We start from the raw sequence: 7,501 nt of genomic DNA, 5'->3' as shown, positions 1-7,501 counted from the left end.
ATATTAAGAGCAGTGGCTATGTCTGCGACCACAAGAGATCCATCTATTTACAGAGTTCGTGACTTTGCCCTCATGACATTGTTGATGTGATTTTGATTAGCCGTGTGTCTCTTTCGTGTTCCCCATCTTTGTATAGTCTTAACACAGAAATTAATATACGCCTTGGAAACCAAGTAGAGAGATATTAAATATGAATATTTAGAGGATAACTTGTTTCAGGAAATAAATAATTTGCCATGTTTATTTTGAGCGTGAAGTGTTGAGCATGTGTTGAGACTTATGCATTCTAAGCTCATTGTGTTCGAGCTTTAGTTTCTTAGATTCTTAGTTTTATAGTTTTTGGTCACTAGTTTTAGCGAATGGAACTTTGAATTCAGTGTAAATATTGAAGTGTGTGCTCCTATATAATGGAATCGTGTGTTCTTGATATTGAAGCGTGTATTATTATTCTTGGTATTGAAGCGTGTGTTACATTATAATTTTTTTTTTATTTGCTTCTATTTGGATGATAATTCTGGTGAGATTACATTATAATTTTTTTTTTTTTTAAATTATTGGTTACTACGGTTATAAGAACCCGAAAAAAAACCGAACCCGAACCCGCCCGAAAGTATATATATACCCGAATAGGTTTTAGAAGTCTAAACCCGAAAACCCGAAAACCCGAAAAGCCCGGTCCGAGCCCGAACGGGCCCCCGGACGCCCAGGACTAGGTTGTACCATGATTTTAAGTTTTATTGCCACAATTATGAGAATTGTGACTCTTTTGGCAAAGGGAGTTTGATACGGTAAAACCTCTATAAATTAATAATGTTGGGACCACAATATTTTATTAATTTATAGTAATATTAAATTATCTATAAATTAATATTTATTATTTTATAGTGTAAATTAATAATTATTAATTTACAATAGTATTTTTAACTCTTAAAAAATTATTATCTTATTATCTTATCGAATTTAGTTAATTTTTACACTGGCCGGACCAGCAAAATTTATTATACTAGTATAGTACCCGTCCGATGGACGGGTTATCTTTATTTAAAATTAAATTAAAATTAAAATTTATTATAACTTATAAAAAATAATTTCTAATTTTTTTTAAAAAAAATAAGAGAAATTAATTTCATTTGGGAAGAGATTTTATTTGGTTTGAAGTATCAAATAAACGTGTATATATATATCTCTCTCTCTCTTAAAATTCGTTATTAAACGTTAATTATAAAAATCTATTAATGTCAAACTGACAATCACCAAAACATTTGGGAGCTATTTGGGAGCTATTCATCATTACCATAATATTGCTAAAATAATTTAAAAAATCTTAATTTAGCAATTATCCTCTAAAACATGATTATACCATTTTGTAAAGATTGCTATTTCTTAACTTTCAATTTTTCAAAAAATCATTCCCAGACTATGAAAATTAATTAATTATTATTTGATATGATGGTAAAGTTATTTCAAATTAACATCAATCTAAAATATGATGTTAAATACAAATATAGTCATTTGTAAATAAATTCATATAAACAACGCTAATAAACATAAAGATTCTAAAATAAATTATAGTATCGTTGAAGAAAACATTAAAAAATCTTTCAAATACGAATCATAAAAAACTACATATTTTTTTTTAAAGTATTTTAAAATTACTATATTACGATTTATATTAAACTTTGTTATCTTTAATTTAAGCTAAAAAGTATTTTATTCACCCTTATGTTTTAGACAATGAAATTGCTCAATGGCATAATACATTCATACATAAATTATAAATTAAACAAATATAACATGTTATAAAATAAAAATCATGAATAAAATTATGTATTTAGTTAAACTCAAAATCTAATTTATTTGTAAACTGTAAATCCTAATTCTCCTTTATGAATCCAAACTGAATAATAACCTTGTTTAATTGTAAAACCTAAATCTCACTCCTCTTTAATAAACCCAAACCGATAAATAATCTCGTTTAATTATAAAATCTAAACTATAATGCACATTTATAAACTCAACATATAACCCTTATAATTGTAAAACCTACAACTCACAAAACCAGAAATTAGGTTAATAGCTGAAAGAGAATTTTTGAGAAATACCCCTTTTGGTATACCCTTTTTTAAAAATACACTAATTTTCTATCCATTCTAAAAATATCCCTTTTCAAATATGAAAAATTCTAAACTTTTATATAATTTATAATGTACATCTAGATCATCATTACTATTGGGAGACTCAATACAAATATTTATAAAGTTTTAAAAAGGTTCTAAAAGGCATTTATAAGACTTTTATAAGGTTTTTATAAGGTTTACAAAGTTTTTTTTTATGTTTTTAAAAGGTATTTATATGGTATTTAAAATTTACACACATAGAAAGATAATTTGTGTCTAAATATATAAGCTTAAACATTCTTTTTTATAAATATCAATTTTTATACTTTTTAATTTATCAAAAATACCCCTTTTCCATACCAATTTTTAAAAGTACCCCTATTTCAAACTTTATAAAAAAAACCAGTATAAATGTTGAAATTTATCCAAATATGTGTGTAAATTTTTAAATTACCTTTATATATGTTTAAATTTTTATATATCTTTCATAAATAGCGTAAAATAACTTATAAGTACATTTTAAAAACCTTTTAAAAACCTTATAAACCCTTTAAAAACCACTTAAAAACATTATAAAACTTGTAACAACGATTTAAAACATTATAAAATATTTGTATCAAATTTCCAAGTAGTAGTTATTATATAGAAGTACCTTATAAACCATATAAAACTTTATAATTTTTCATATTTAAACATGGATATTTTTGAAAATTAATAGATAAAGGAGGTATTTTTGAAAAGGGGTACATCAAAAAGGGTATTTCTCAAAAATTCTCTTTAATATTTTATAATTATTTTTAATGTTGTTTAAAAATTCTATTTGTATCTTAATATTAACAAAATTAGATATAACATGTTGCGACATCTTATATTTTTACTTGACACTTATCATGATCACGTGAGTTAGTAAATTTAAAAACTAAGTTTCGACATATAATCTCGTTTAATTGTTAAATTTACAAAAACTGCCATATATTCTTGTTAACTATAAATTTTCAGTCCCTATCTTATTAATAAATCAAACTGACATAACTGAAATTAGGTTATTTGTTTAATTTTATTAATAATGTTTAATATATAATTATTTATAATATTATTTTATATATTTCCTTTTTCGATAGGGTTAATAATATTTCTATTTTATCCAAATATTAACAAAATTAGTTATGACACTTGTCAATATCTTATCATTTATAATTGACACGTGTCACGATCTTGTTAATGGCTAACTTTGAAATCCAAGGTTTATATAATAAGATAGTGTTTATTAATTTATAGAGTATAATTTATAGAGGTTTTACTGTATGTTATTATTACTTTAGACAACAATTGAGTTTTTTTTTAGTGATATTCTACTTTTATTAATGGATAACTTTTCGAATGTCTATCCATCAGCGATTTATTTCCATTGACAATAACATTTATAATATTCAAATTTTGACCATTTATATTTTTTAAGCTTATAAATAAGATGTCCATATTTTTTTGAATGATCACCATGATATCCGAGGATTATAAGATAATCTTTGTTTTACTCCATTTGGCAATCCAACTCAAGCATGTTAACATGGATGCTAAGGCAATTTCTTTTGAAAAAGTGTATCGGGAGAGATCTTTTTGCCAAAATGAGGTCGTAAAGACATTTATACTTCAGTAACACCAGTTAGCCTAGTTCAAGAGGTGGCTACAGTTATTATAACATCTCTATCAACTCATTTGTTTCCAAAATTCTCTACGGGCTAATATTTCTTGAGTTTATAATGTTGATCTCGAGTTGTAATTGGATCACTTATCCTTCTTACATATGCATAATATTGAAAAAAAATTCATATAAAACAAGAATCATTCACTTTTGAAGCCAAAAAATGACCCAATGCATGCATGTGGACGCTAAGTTGGATGACAAAACTCTAGAGAGCAACTTATTTCGTGATCTCAACTCTTTTTTAACACCGAGAAAAAGATGGAGGCGGCAAATGATGACAAAGTCAAACCGATCTAAAACAGTGTCTAAGGAAGACCAAAACTGAACTGGTTATGCATAAAAAATTTCCATGTATGATTATCTGTAGGTGTTGATTTAATCTAATACTCGATAGATTTCAAGATGTCCTGAGAGTTACCATAAAGATTTAGACAAAATATATCAAAATTTTACCAACAACACTCAATTAAAGCTAGTTGGAGAGAAACAAACATTTGATTCATTCTAAACTTTATTAGAGAAATTAACTTTTTCTATTATTTATTTTGGCTCTGATTGGTAACAATGCATAAACGCATAATAGCGTAAGCTGCCAAATGAAATCTTGCAGAATAAAAATCTTAGAATATTTTGCGAGTTTTTATTTTTCAATTTACGCCGTTATGCGATTATGCATCGTTACCAATCGAAGCCATAATTACTCAAAATATGTTGATTGAATACATTTCGCATAATGAAAATAATAATATCATACTAATTTTTAATTATTTATATATAAAATAGATAAATAGGTGTAGTTGTAAAATTTTATATATCATAAATTTTATTACAAACAATAATTTTCTATTTTTACAACTGGTAATATTTTGTATGTGTGAAACAATAAAATTTCATTATGCAAATAAGTGGATATATAGTTGTGAATGTTTCAAATATTATAATTTTGACTATAAACAGTTATCTTCATAAATTTAAAATTGCTAATATATTGTATTTATAAATAAATAAAATTAATTATGAAAATAAAGGGTATATAGTTGTGAACGTTATATATTATAATTTTCTTTGTAAATAAAATATTTTTTTTATTTTTCCAATTGTTAATACTTATATGTATAAGAGAATAAATTCTGTTATAATTATTAGTCCATCCCATTTTTTTTTATTTTTTGGGCAAAAGTCCATCCCATTTAAATCTTGATTGATTCTAAGAACTAAAAAACAATTATTTTTTGTATTAAGGCTACTAAGCTCAATTAAGCTCCATTGGTCTCGAAACACCAAACCAGAAATCACCTCTCTCCCCTTACCCACGTCACAAAGGAAACTTCCTCCTACACCGTTTGCTGATAGTACAGCTTGGTGTGTGACATATGTAGCCATGTAGGGGCCAAAATCATATGGTAATTATTTTCTTGATTATAAGGAAGATTTAAGAAATGAAACAATCATCATCTTCTTGATTATTTATTTCAATTCTCTTTACCGCATATCTCTCCTAATCGGTTTAACGATCTTTTGCTAACTAAAACATCACGTTATCACTTTCACTTGCATCGTCACTAACTTTCGAAATTTGATACTCAGACAAACAAATCAAGACAACACCAATTGTTCTTCGTAAAAGCACGTACGTAGGGCTACAAAACGTATCCAATGTGTTTGTCCTTGTGCCAAGTTTATTCATGTGTTTTTGTACATATATGTGAGATATTTCAAAAGTGATGTGACCAATCCAAATTATACATTAGAAAGTAATCCAACGTGGCTTGAGTGGCTAGCTATTAGCCACTATACTTCTTAGCCTTACTCTTCTTCAAGGCCAAATACAACAAAGACGACTTGAATTTAGCTCATATTTTCCATTATTATATGAATTATTCGATGAGTTATTTGTTTCACAAAATATAATCATATAAAAGGAAAGGCACAGTATTAGATATCAAATCTTCTATGTTTATTTTGATTGGTTATTTATTTTTAGAAAAAAATAATATCGTATTTTTCTTTTTCTTTTTTATAAATTATTAATGTCTTTTTTAATTAAATTAAATTAAATAATTATATGAAATAAAATTAATATGTTCAATTCCTTAACCCGTTATGATAAAAATTTTAATGAGTTGTAAATCTAATAAAATTGTAATGACATTGTATTATATTAACTAGTAATGGACCCGCACATACGTGCGGAGTTATTTTTACAAAATTACGATTTGTTAAGTATATGCTATTTTGGTAAAATTTTGTTATATGAGTTTATTTGATAAACTATATATGGACACACAGTTGTAAAATATAGATATTGTATTACATAATACAATTTTAAAATTATTTAAATGAAAATGATAAATGATATTACTTGTTTATTTTTAAACTAATCAAAATATTTCACTGTTTGTTTAGAGATGTTAAATCGGATTTGGGTTTGGCTTTAGTTTGAACTGTTTTATGTGTAGTTTAGAATGGAAAACCCGTCTTGTCCCTTTCTGTCTTGTCCTGAACCGTCCCGTCCCGTCCCACCCCGCCCCGTCCCGTCCCGTCTTCTATCTGTCATAAAATTTCTGTCCCGTAATCGTTTCTTTTTAAAACATAATCATTTGCCAATGTTTATTATAAGAAACTTGGTAAAATATATAGACGGGATACCCGTATTCCTCGTTTAAATATTTGTTTTTATCAAACTAATAAAAATCTAATTATCAATCTAAGTCACATGCTCCCACCATTTTCATTCACAAGGCACTGTCTGTAATCCTAGCATACACAATCCTTGTTCGATTTTTAATTTTATTGATCTTTCCGTTTCATCTTTATTTCTCATTACTTTCTTCAATTCAAATATTCATGTTTTAGCCTTTTTGTTTTCTAAAGATTTAGGTATTTCTATTTTTTTTAATACATGGATTTATTGTAGTTTTGTTATCCGAAGTATACGTTATCTTCTTGTACCCGTCATATCATGTCTAAATATTTGAAATAAATAGGAAAGTGGAAATTAAATTTAGCAATTTAAATTATATGTCCCCGTATCATACTCGTAGTTTTATATTTGAAAGTTGAAAGTGAATTTAACTTTATAACCATGTCTCATAACAATTATATCTGATCATGTTTTTTTTAATGAGAAATAATTCGGATAATGTTTGTTTTCAAATTATAAGTTCCCGTCTTGTATCCATTCCTATAAGTTTATATTTTTTTTAATAAATAACACCATTTAAATGTAACTAAATATTAATTTAATATATGTAAAATTTCATATAATCGTCCAAACGTAAAGATTTATACGTCCCAATGTTGAATTCTGTACAATATTTTGAGATTTTGACAATTAAATATAACTACCAATTTTTTTTATTTCAACCGGTTATCCAAAACTTATATATCATATTTTTCAAGGATAGTTTCAAATTGTATGTATATGTGAGATAATGTTTGTAGATATTTATTTATTATATCATACCAATTTGACATTTTATTTGTTTTCAATTAGATTAAATCATAAAATATAATCTATTTATTATTTAAAATTTGGTAATAAGTCGTTAAAATCATTTAAATGTGATATATCCACTTGTTATTTAGTTTTAATTTTAATAGAAATTTTATATGTTTATAATCTCAAAATGTAGTTAATGATTTGATAAAACAATTATTTAATATTTGATAATACTAA

Source organism: Capsella rubella, unplaced genomic scaffold (assembly GCF_000375325.1).
Source record: "Capsella rubella cultivar Monte Gargano unplaced genomic scaffold, Caprub1_0 scaffold_3, whole genome shotgun sequence".
Lineage (NCBI taxonomy): Eukaryota > Viridiplantae > Streptophyta > Magnoliopsida > Brassicales > Brassicaceae > Capsella > Capsella rubella.
The sequence above is the reverse complement of the archived record's forward strand: the minus strand, read 5'-3'. Positions refer to the sequence as shown.